Source organism: Leptodactylus fuscus, chromosome 5 (assembly GCF_031893055.1).
Source record: "Leptodactylus fuscus isolate aLepFus1 chromosome 5, aLepFus1.hap2, whole genome shotgun sequence".
NCBI lineage: Eukaryota > Metazoa > Chordata > Amphibia > Anura > Leptodactylidae > Leptodactylus > Leptodactylus fuscus.
The window spans coordinates 11,955,119-11,967,204 of record NC_134269.1 but is presented as its reverse complement, the minus strand read 5'-3'; the positions used below and the strand labels follow the sequence as shown (position 1 = coordinate 11,967,204).

Genomic DNA, 12,086 nt, shown 5'->3' with positions numbered 1-12,086 from the left:
GGAAATATATACCGTATTTTTCGGACTATAAGACGCACTTTTTTTCCTCCCAATATGGGAGGAAAATGTGTGTGCGTCTTATAGTCCGAATGCAGCGTGAGCAGCGTCTGTGTCCCGTCTGTGAGAATCAAAAGGAGAGCAGCACGGTGCCTGCCTGCTCTGCCCCTCCTTCCCTGTCTGTGTCGCGTGTTTGCAGGAGCGAGATCTGAGAGGCAGGGAAGTAGGGGCGGGCCAGACAGGTGAAGGAAGCGTGGTTTCAAGCTTGCCGAGAAAACCACGCCTCCTTCTCCCGTCTGGCCCGCCCCTCCTTCACTGTCTCTCAGATCTGGCTCCTGCAATGATGCCACACAGACAGGGAAGGAGGGGTGGGCCAAACGGGAGGAGGAGGCGTGGTTTTCTCGGCAAGCTTGAAACCACGCCTCCTTCACCCGTCTGGCCCGCCCCTACTTCCCTGTCTGTGTGGCTTCATTGCCGGAGCAAGATGTGAGAGACAGTGAAGGAGGGGCGGGCCAGACGGGTGAAAGAGGCGTGTTTTCAAGTTTGCTTAGAAAACCACACCTCCTTCACCCGTCTGGCCCGCCCCTTTTTCTCTTCTTGCATAGCTTCACTGCAGGGTGTCTCTTTCCATCCATGGCTGAGATTAGATAGAATAGATAGACAGACAGATAGACAGATAGATAGATAGATAGATAGATAGATAGATAGATAGATAGATAGATAGATAGATAGATAGATAGATAGATAGATAGACAGATAGATAGACAGATAGATTAGATAGATAGATATGTTCAAATCACCCCCATATCCCTAGAATACATATAAAACAAAAACATTACTGTGAAACACATACACATTTGGTATCCCTGTGTCCGAAAGCCCCCGATTCTATTTACATTGGTGAAATATTATATTATTAGGTTATTAAATATTTCACCAATTTTTTTTTCCTTAAAATTTTTTTTTCCCTATTTTCCTCCTCTAAAACCTTAGTGCGTCTTATGGTCCGGTGCGTCTTATAGTCCGAAAAATACGGTATATTTTCACTTGGATCACTGGATTCAGAGTTCAGAGTGCTAACCATTACACCATGGAACCCACGGTGTATCCAAAACTTCTGTTGTATTATGTTTGGCTGAAACTGGTTTTAGAGTTATAATTTATTAGGCTCTTGGTGCCCAAAATAATCTAAAAAAATTCAAAAATGTGCAGCAGTCCCTGAAAGCAGAAACCTGGGCAGGACCTCATACTATAGAAGGACCAGCCAGATGTGGCTATGTATAGGCAGGTTGTGTCACTGTTGACCTACAGAGATCTGAAAATATTTAGATGTTTCTCTTAAGTTCCTGTGGAGGCGCTGTGGTTTAGTTGGTTAAAGCGCCTGTCTAGTAAACAGGAGATCCTCAGTTCGAATCTCAGCAGTGCCTTTCAATTTTTTTTTTTTTTTTTGTTACAGCCCTTTTCATGGCATACATATATTTAGTTGTCAATTTATCCATAGATTTCTAGCGAGAATTTGGCGATACAAACAATGCTCATGGATACTACAATACTCTTTGTGCTTGAGCCCAAAATTATGGTTGATAGTTAAGGATAAAGCTTTTATATTTTTAATGGGGCCACCAATTACATTATAACAGGGTTATTTGGGGCACAAAACCCCTTGGTTTATAAGGACCTGTGGGTGGTTTAGTGTTCCAAGTCGCCCTGACAAGTTTCCTTTAAGGTCTCCATAAACTAGAATCAGTTCTTAAACCATTGTTTAGCAGCAAGTCCGATAAAAACTCCCGTTGGCCTCCACCTATAATACTCTCAGTTTTGTGGGATTTTCTTGGATACAATCCAACACAGCGATCTTCTATCACTTATGTCAAGCTTTGACTTTTGACCACAGCTACAGATATTTTTCAGGTTTTTGTCAAGATAGACTTTTGGTACGTATTACAAAAATTGTTAGGTTCCACCGAGATTCGAACTCAGATCGCTGGATTCAAAGTCCAGAGTGCTAACCATTACACCATGGAACCTGTTGGAGATTGGCAGGTTGTGTCTTGTTTTTCAGAGATGACATGTTCATGACCTTGTAATTACAGTTTCCTTGCACAACGAAAATCTCAGGCATGAAGTAAGGTAAATCCCTATAAAGGAGGAATTGCTACGTCAACCACCTGCATGGACATCTCCTTAGAGGGAAATTTATGATTTTCCTAAGGACACTTCTCAGAACTTTCCAGAACATGAAGAGGCAAAATCCTAACAAAACTCCTCAACATTGAAATTGCAACCCCAAAAAGGACAAGCCATAAGGGTATGAAACTTGAGGAATTAGCCGGTGTTGCTGAGATCTGCAAATAATCAAAGTTTCAAACCCATGGTGTCAAAATGTGTCATGTGGGAGGGGCATAAAAGCCAGATTGAGAGCAACGTTGTTTTATCCAAACGAAACCTCAAAAATCCTACTGAAGTTTTGTGGGTTTTTTCATAGGTCATTACCTGCTAGGGTAACCCCGTCAGATGTTTTCTGGGATCGACAAATAATTCCTTTGGATATAATCAGAGACCAGCAGGTGGCAGTATTACTCCATAACTCCTGCTCATGGACAGACTTGCCGGATGAGACAAGTCTGTATTACATTGGCAGAAAAAAACACTAGGACAGATCTCACTAAGAGGGAGACTCTGCAGATCCTTAGTGCGTACGAATATCCAGTTTGAGCCGGCGGTGGTTGGCACTTGGGAATATGTTGTTTCGGGAATTGTTTTACCATACATAATGTTATCTGGATTTGTCCATAAAACTACCTGTGATACGTTAAGGTTAAAAAAAAAAAAAAAAAAAAAAATTGGACTGGCCCGTACGGGGATCAAACCCGCGACCTTGGCGTTATTAGCACCACGCTCTAACCAACTGAGCTAACCGGCCACATGTTTTATACTGTTTTTTTATGTAACTCAGAATTAGGTTGTATTCATGACTTTATAACTTGTTTTGTAGAAAATGTTGGATGATTTTTATTTTTATTAAATATTCTATGTTGTACTATTTTATGTCATTTTGATATTATTGTTATGCAAAAATGTTGCCTCCCCGTCGGGGAATCGAACCCCGGTCTCCCGCGTGACAGGCGGGGATACTTACCACTATACTAACGAGGAATTGCATTGAATGTTTTTGTACAGGGAAGCAGCAGATATTTCTATGGTCACCATTGAGTAGGGAGATATACTGTAGTAGGATTCTAACTTTGGACACTTCTTAATTGAGTTTTTTTAAAATATTTTCCACCTTTGTCTTCCAAAATGTATAAGTTCTGTATTTTCCTCTGACATATTCACATGAGGGCGTATTCGTTGCGTGATGAGTTGTTTTATTTTGGGGTAAATATAATGTTTGATGAGTTTTTATTTAATGTTTTTGTAGGGGGGAGTTTTGTTTTTATGGCATGGCAACTTTTTTGACTGGTTGTTACGATACCATATTCATATCGCTTTTACTATGTTTTACCAGGATTACAAAATCTAATTCCATTTTGGGGAAAAAATAATAATTTGCCCGCTGACACCGTATTCTGACATCGGTAACTTTTTAACTTTTTTACATTTTTTAAAAAAAATTTAATTTTTTGATATCTGCAACTTTTTGGTTACTTTTTAATGTGTTTTGGTAAGCGATTTGACCAAAACACTTTCTTTGCTCCACAAGTGGATTTGACCCTAATAAAAAATGTAAAAAAAAGTTCGGATGACCCCGACGTGATTTGAACACGCAACCTTCTGATCTGGAGTCAGACGCGCTACCGTTGCGCCACGAGGTCATAAGTGGTGGTGTTGTTTTTCCTTGCCCTCATTTACAGGCATCATTAGATCTCATTGATCATTGATAGAGAAGGGAGAACTCAAGATTAGAGATGAGCGAGTAGTTAAATATTCGATATTCGTTTCGAGTAGCCCCTCAATATTCCACTACTCAAATCGAATATCGAACCCTATTATACTCTAAGGGGGAAAATTGCTCGTTTCAGGGGTAGGCAACATTCGATCAAATTGAACTTACCGAGTCCACGAGTGAGGGTCGGGCTGGATCCTCCGAGAGGTCTTCTCCGTGCAGCGTCCCCGCGGCATCTCCCGGCTCTGAATTCACTCTGCCAGGCATCGGGCCTGGGCAGAGCCAACTGCGCATGCCCGCACTACAAGAAAATGGCCGCTTACAGTCAAAGCGGCCATTTTCTTGTAGCGCGGGCATGCGCATTCGGCTCTGCCCAGGCCTGATGCCTGGCAGAGTGAATTCAGAGTCGGAAGACGCCGCGGGGAAGCTGCACGGAGAAGACTTCTAAAGGTAGGAGAAGAACCAGCGTTGATTGGCCGACTGTATAGCATTTGGCCAATCAACGCTGGTTCTGCATCGAATTTTTCCATTCGAATAGCGAGTGGCACTCGATCGACTACGAGTATTTCGAACACCTACTCTATCGAATACTACTCGTTCATCTCTACTCAAGATTCATTTTGTTTTGGGTTTGGTTGGTTCAGGACCAAGAAAAAGTTTGGTACACACTACACCTTAAATTGGCTTAAAACATGACCGAGGCCCCAATATTGGCCATCACCAAGCCTGGTAAGGACCTCATGAGTCCTACTGGACTATATCACTCTTGTAAGTGGACAACAAATTCCTGGCCAACATCCTTCCATCAAAATGGCTTCATGCTAATAAAATCTACAGCATGGAACCTGAGAGAGTCATGTATGAACGTCCAGGCCGTACTTGACATTGGTGGATTGAAGGTCTTGGTGTCACTGGACAAGGATTTTAACATGGTTGAGTGTAATTATATTTGGCAGGTTTGGGGTAAGTTCAGTTTTTTCCCTAGGTTTATTGACTTGACCCACCTGCTTTATCACCTGGAGGCCTCTGCATTCCCTTATCCCCTTTCCTGTATGCAACAAGGGACCATGTTAGGTGGTATAGCTGGAATTAGACTACAGTCTCTTTTGGAGTGTGGGTTCGATTCCCACCACTGCCAACTATTTACTTCCGTGTGGTCCACAATGACTTTTAATACGGTTTCCAAACTGACTGATTTTGAGATTGGTCACCAACAAAAATAAAAAGCGTTCTTAACCAGATTGACCACTAAGATTTCACCACAAGTTCCCCCAAAAAAAGTCAGGTCCCACCAAGATTTGAACTCGAATCCCTGGATTCAGAGTCCAGAGTGCTAACCATTACACCATGGAACCAACCTACAATGTAGGCCTTTTGGGGTATCTCTGGAAAGGAGAGAGGGCATAAAAGTAGGACATTTTTGGATTTATGCTTGGCCTTAGGCTGGTCATAAATCTTAGACTCAATGGTCTAAGTAGTCATCATGTGTTTGCTGAGCCTGATTGACCTGAGTGGACACATACGGTGGCAATGTTTCTTTTTATTGATATTTTTTTCACCTTCCCTGGTCTCATATATATAAAAAAAAAAAAAGTTATCCTGGACATCCCCTTTAATATATATTTGGTCACCTCGCTTTCCCTAAAAAAAGTGATCAAAAATTCATAGATACTAGAGATGAGCGAACAGTAAAATGTTCGAGGTTCGATATTCGTTTCGAGTTGCCCCTCAATATTCCACTACTCGAATCGAATATCGAACCCTATTATAGTCTATGGGGGGAAAATGCTCGTTTCAGGGGTAGGCAACGTTCGATCAAATTATACTTACCAAGTCCACGAGTGAGAGTCAGGCTGGATCCTCCAAGAAGTCTTCTCCTTGCAGCTTCCCCGCGGCGTCTTCCGGCTCTTCATTCACTCTGCCAGGCATCGGACCTGGGCAGAGCTGACTGCGCATGCCCTCAAAACAAGCGGACATGCGCAGTCGGCTCTGCCCAGGCCCGATGCCTGGCAGAGTGAATAAAGAGCCGGAAGACACCGCGGGGAAGCTGCAAGGAGAAGACTTCTAAAGGTAGGAGAAGAACCAGCGTTGATTGGCCGACTGTATAGCATTCAGCCAATCAATGCTGGTTCTGCATCAAACTTTTACATTCGAATAGCGAGTGGTACTCGATTGAACATCTGGGTAACAGAAATGTAAAAAACATATATAGTATGGGAGGAATAGAACTAAGTGATAGCATAGGGGAAAAGGACTTGGGCATAATAGTAGATCACAAATTCAACATGAGCCAACAGTGCGGTGCTGCTGCAAAAAAGGCGAATAAAATTCTGGGATGTATTAAGACAAGCATTGAATCTAGATGAAGAGAGGTCATTATTCCGCTGTACTCTTCCCTGGTCAGACCACACCTGGAATACTGTGTACAGTTCTGGGCGCCTCAATTCAAGAAAGACATCGATATATTGGAGCAAGTCCAGAGAAGAGCAACCAAAATGGTGGAAGGTCTGCAAACCATGTCCTATGAGGAGCGGCTAAAAGAACTGGGATTGTTTAGTTTGCAGAAGAGAAGGCTGAGGGGAGATTTAATAGCAGTCTACAAATATCTGAAAGGTAGTCACAGTGCAGAGGGATCTCCCCTATTCTCATTAGCACAAGGAAGTACAAGAAGCAATGGGATGAAACTAAAGGGAAAGAGATACAGATTAGACATTAGGAAAAACTTTCTGACAGTGAGGGGAGTGAGAGAGTGGAATAGGCTGCCACGGGAGGTGGTGGGCGCTCCATCAATGGAAATCTTCAAGCGGAATCTGGATAAACATATAGCTGGGATGATTTAGGAAAACCTGCACTCGCAGGGGGTTGGACCCGATGGCCCTTGAGGTCCCTTCCAACTCTACCATAAGAAGAAAATAAGAAGAAAAATCTCTAATAGATACCAAAAGTGGGAAAAATATACTGGTATCCCTCAACTTACCCCTCTATGACAGCACCATAGATATATAGGCTCCGCCTCTAATAGGTTCAAGAAAAAGCACAAGAGGTTAAAAAGCTAGAATCGTTTTTTGATTATTTTTTTTTTGTTTGTTTGTTTTTAACACTATTCTTCTCTTGGCTTGGACTTTTAAGGTCAGTATTTTACATTTGGAAGAGGGTTGGGGTTGCCAGTTGGGGGAAAGTTGTTGCTGGTACTTCTCCATGTTTCTCTTGTGCAGGTTTTCTAAATCTTTGGAATATTCTGTACTCTCCTATGCTACATGGCTTCTGTTAATTTTTCTTTCCCCATTGGGGAATCGATCCCTGGTCTCCCATAGTGATAATTACCGCTATACGAACAAGGAAATGCTGTAGGAAGTTCCTTAAAGGAAAAGCATGAAAGAAGAAACAAAAAAAAACCATACTCACATATGACATTTGACCTTTAATGAGGCCGCTGATTGGCCTAAGCAATCACATGTGGCGAGGACTTCTGCCAGAACAAGCCCCCGAGCACCGCTGGACCGAACAACACTGGGGACACTGGAGATCTGGAGACAAGTGAGTATGTTTTGGGGGGTTTTTTTCACCTTCCCCAGCCTCTTGGCAGAAATCTATAATTCTTGGACAATCCCTTTAAGTGTCACTTCAATGGCGTTTAGCCTTGCCTTAACAGTGTCCTCCTTCAACGAGGCCTCCATTACCAGAGAAGCCTCCAAGTGATGGACAGCTGACAAGTGTTCAGCCTGTTCTTCCCTCTCCCAGGCAATCACGTCCCTCGATACCTGTCTGAAGGACTTTTGGGGTGAGGTGTTGCCCTCTAATCTTTATATTTAGAATCTTCTTCGGTGACTGATTCTGGGAGCCAATAAAGAATTGGGCTTACAACACTGTCTCCACGTCTACCAAGAGACACTACTCATATTTTCTTCTGCAACATGACCAGAAGTTCCTGGAGTCCATTGAAGAACTGAACAAGGGATTATTTCCTCTTCCTGTACATCACTGTCTTCCTCAACTCTCCTGTTGATGAGCAATTTTGCCTTCAATGATTGGTGTCATCACTCAGCCGGGCCATGGACTACAAGTTCATGGCATAAGTTACAAAACTATCAGGTTCCACCGAGATTCGAACTCAGATCGCTGGATTCAAAGTCCAGAGTGCTAACCATTACACCATGGAACCAGTTAGTATGTGCCTCGTTATGTCTTATTTTTCTGGAGATGACATGTTTACGACCTTGTAATTACAGTACGGAACAGTTTCGTTACATAGTGAAAATTTCAGGGATCGACATTGTGTGTCCTGGTGGTTGAGAGAACAAAGATGAACTTCAATGACATTGCCTGGATGGATCGTCCGATTGTAAGAACCATTCTGTCCCTCAAGTGGAATTTGGTGGTGAACCGTATCAATACAACCCATCAGAAGACGTCTACACGACATTGGGCTGCAGGTGTTCCATTGACCTCACGCCATCATTCTCAAAGGCTATTATGGTGTACAGCAAAAGGGCAACGGAGGCCGGAATGGAGATCTCTCCTCTTCAGTGATGAGTCCAACTTTAGTCTTCGACACAATGGTCAACGTCTGGTGGCATGTTGCTTACGCTACTGTGAGCAGCCTAAACATGATACTACGGCCTTCAGCATCTCCCCTCACGTATTTGTGATGCTCACACTTCATACTCAATAACTCGAGATCTTTTCAATATGTTAGACCCAGAAACATGCAGAAAAAAACTTTACAGGTCCCGCCAAGATTTGTACTTGGATCACCGGATTCGGAGTCCTAACCATGAACAAGTCTACCACGACCCAGTCCATCCAGTCATTGGCAAGAGACTGAACAGACCATGGCAGCAGACAACAGAGCTCTGGGGACAAGTAAGTATGTTTTTGGTATTTTACACCTCCTCCGAACAGTCACTGGACATCCCCTTTAAGCGATCTTGTTTAGATGATATCTTGTACATTTTCTTTACGGTTTCTGGGCTCTACGCTTCACCGTTATGCTTTACTTCTTTTCAGGAATATTCACAGGATAAATGTTTGGCTCATGGTCACACTGCAAAAACAAATTTCTCAGAGGATAGAATGAGAGGCCAGCAGGTGGCAGTATTAGTCTGTGATGCCGAATCCTGCTCATTGAAAGACGAGCAGGAGACTGGATTCGGTATTTTACATTGTGGAGAGAGCTGTGCTTGGCACTTGGGGTCCTACATGTTTCGCTTGCACAGGTTCTTGTAAATATTTGGAATTGTTTTTCCATGCATAATGTTATCTGGATTTTAAGGGAAATTCATCGACTACTTCTAATAAGCTATAGTAAAAACAGTATACTGGCCCATAAGGGGATCGAACCCGCGACCTTGGCGTTATTAGCACCACGCTTTAACCAACTGAGCTAACCGGCCACATGTTCTATGCTGTTTTTTTTTTTTATGAAACTCAGAATTAGGTTGTATCCATGACTTTATAACTTGTTTTGTAAAAAATGTTGGATGATTTTTATTTTTATTAAATATTCTGTGTTCTACTATTTTACTTCAGTTTGATATTATTGTTATGCAAAAAGTTTGCCTCCCCGTCGGGGAATCGAACCCCGGTCTACCGCGTGACAGGCGGGGATACTTACCACTATACTAACGAGGAATTGCGCTGGATGTTTTTGTACAGGGAAGCAGCAGATATTTCTATGGTAACTACTGAGTAGGGAGATATACTGTAGTAGGATTCTAACTTTGGACCCAACATATTTACTTCAGCCCAGGATAGTTTAGGTCTTAAGACTTGAGTTTTTTTTTTTATATTTTCCACCTTTGTCTTCCAAAATGTATAAGTTCTTTGCTTATTCGTTGCGTGATGAGTTGTTCTATTTTGGGGTAAATATAAGATAAGATAAGATAAGATATTCCTTTAATAGTCCCACAATGGGGAAATTTCAGTGATACAGTTTCATAGATGGTACAGTAGTATATAACAAGAGAGAAACACATACAGCTCATGGCAGAGAAATCCTAGGAATCAGAGCAACTAAAAAAGAAAGAAACAGACAGACTGCAGGATCATTTAGTTCTCTGTGCCGATTGATGTTAATAACAATAATTATAATAATAATAATAATACAGCCGACTTGGTTGTAGGACACGAGGAGGGGGGTCACAGCATGTGGATATAACAAGCAGAAATTTTTGCAGAGGTGGGGGGACATAAGCAGCTATCATGATAACATGTGGTAGTCCCTTTGGTAGGTGGTGGGATCTCCTGCTCACAGCTGATAGTTCGGTATCTTGTATCAGCACTATTGTCCTTTTAACCACAAAAAATGCCCCAGATGTCCTTCATCACAGCCCTCCTCCTCCTCCTCCTTACCACAGTGTTCTACTGCCCCAAGGAAGTCAGAGACCATCCAGGTATACATGGTGCTGCTCTCTTGCCAAGCTTCCATAGCTCCTGGGGTAGGTGGGTGATGGTAGGTTCCCAGGCTGTAGCAGAGTCCCACGTGTCCACAGTAATAGAAAGAAATACCAGTCAGCTGTAGCATCTTCACACATCAGCAATAGACGCCAAAAATCATCTCCTTGAACGAAGAAGTCCGCATTTCCATGTAGGTTTCTCTTCCATGCCGCATGTTGAGCCATGCTGTTCTAGCAGGGGGGATGGTAACAGGCACATGTGGAAACCAGCTGAACCAGGTCTTGAGTCCATGCTTTACAATGGAAACAAAAGGAACAAAAAACTCCACAGGGTCTTCCATTCGATTTATAGTTGCTAAATTCATAGTGCTAGATTGCTTGGTTACCGGATTCTTGAAGATAGAGAGAAAAAGAGTGAAAAAGGAAAGAAAAGTTTGCTCCCAGCTTGGAGCTCTGTATCAGGGCAGCCAGCCTCTCAGGGGGCAGCGCCTAAAAAAAAAAAAAAAATATAATGTTTGATGAGTTTTTATTTAATGTTTTTGTAGGAGGGGCGAGTTTTGTTTTTATGGCATGGTAACTTTTTTCACTGGTCGTTACGTTACCATATTCATATCGCTTTTATTATGTTTTACCAGGATTACAAAATATAATTCCATTTTGGGGAAAAAAATTATTTGCCCGCTGACACCGTATTCTGACATCAGTAACTTTTTAACTTTTTTTAAAAAAAAATTTAAATTTGTTAATTTTATTGGCATCATTTTTTGGTATCTGCAACTTTTTGGTTACTTTTTAATGTTTTTTGGGAGGCGAGATGACTAAAACACTTTCATTTGCTCCAGAAGTGGATTTGACCCTAATGAAAAAAATAAAAAGATCAGATGACCCCGACGTGATTTGAACACGCAACCTTCTGATCTGGAGTCAGACGCGCTACCGTTGCGCCACGAGGTCATAATTGGTGGTGCTCCTTTTCCTTGCCCTCATTTACAGGCATCATTAGATCTCATTGATCATTGATAGAGAAGGGAGAATTCAAGATTCATTTTGTTTTGGGTTTGGTTGGTTCAGGACCAAGAAAAAGTTTGGTACACACTACACCTTAAATTGGCTTAAAACATGACCGAGGCCCCAATATTGGCCATCACCAAGCCTGGTAAGGAGCTTATGAGCCCTACTGGACTATATCACTCTCGCAAGTGGACAACAAATCCCTGACCAACATCCTTCCATCAAAATGGCTTCATGCTAATAAAATCTACAGCATGGAACCTGAGAGAGTCGTGTATGAACGTCCAGGCCGTACTTGACATTGGTGGATTGAAGGTCTTGGTGTCACTGGACACAGACAAGGCCTTTAACATGGTTGAGTGTAATTATATAGGGCAGGTTTTGGGTAAGTTCGGTTTTCTCTCTAGGTTTATTGACTTGACCCACCTGCTTTATCACCTGGAGGCCTCTGCATTCCCTTATACCCTTTCCTGTATGCAACAAGGGGCACTGATGGAGCCCTTTCAGAGCAAGGCGGTACGGTCTGCACACAGATGATACCAGTCTCTGAGAAGACCAAATTGGTGTCCACTTAGGTCTACATAATCTCTAGATAACCAACCTCTATGTGACACCTCCGATATTACCTGCCTTGGAGTCAAAGTCACAAGAAATGTGGCACCTCATTATTCCCTCAATGTCTCCTCATTCAGGGTACTGTCCCACCCAAAAAAAAAAAACAGTTCTAGTCCACCTTATGCCTCTTGCCTGTCAGGATAGATCTTGTCAAAATGTTCTTATGGCCCAAAATACTATAT

General features: G+C 42.4%; 7 non-coding genes across 7 annotated transcripts; all 7 read right to left on the bottom strand.

Annotated features, from left to right (window-relative positions):
* Window positions 1-1,952: 1,952 nt before the first annotated feature.
* On the bottom strand, window positions 1,953-2,024 carry TRNAQ-UUG (transfer RNA glutamine (anticodon UUG)). Its single transcript has one exon. It is a non-coding gene; the product is annotated as a tRNA-Gln (tRNA).
* An 822-nt stretch (window positions 2,025-2,846) lies between these two features.
* On the bottom strand, window positions 2,847-2,920 carry TRNAI-AAU (transfer RNA isoleucine (anticodon AAU)). Its single transcript has one exon. It is a non-coding gene; the product is annotated as a tRNA-Ile (tRNA).
* A 161-nt stretch (window positions 2,921-3,081) lies between these two features.
* Window positions 3,082-3,153, bottom strand: TRNAD-GUC (transfer RNA aspartic acid (anticodon GUC)). The gene has a single exon. It is a non-coding gene; the product is annotated as a tRNA-Asp (tRNA).
* A 587-nt stretch (window positions 3,154-3,740) lies between these two features.
* Window positions 3,741-3,812, bottom strand: TRNAW-CCA (transfer RNA tryptophan (anticodon CCA)). The gene has a single exon. It is a non-coding gene; the product is annotated as a tRNA-Trp (tRNA).
* A 1,354-nt stretch (window positions 3,813-5,166) lies between these two features.
* TRNAQ-CUG (transfer RNA glutamine (anticodon CUG)) lies at window positions 5,167-5,238 on the bottom strand. Its single transcript has one exon. It is a non-coding gene; the product is annotated as a tRNA-Gln (tRNA).
* A 2,735-nt stretch (window positions 5,239-7,973) lies between these two features.
* Window positions 7,974-8,045, bottom strand: TRNAQ-UUG (transfer RNA glutamine (anticodon UUG)). Its single transcript has one exon. It is a non-coding gene; the product is annotated as a tRNA-Gln (tRNA).
* A 3,115-nt stretch (window positions 8,046-11,160) lies between these two features.
* On the bottom strand, window positions 11,161-11,232 carry TRNAW-CCA (transfer RNA tryptophan (anticodon CCA)). Its single transcript has one exon. It is a non-coding gene; the product is annotated as a tRNA-Trp (tRNA).
* Window positions 11,233-12,086: the final 854 nt, after the last annotated feature.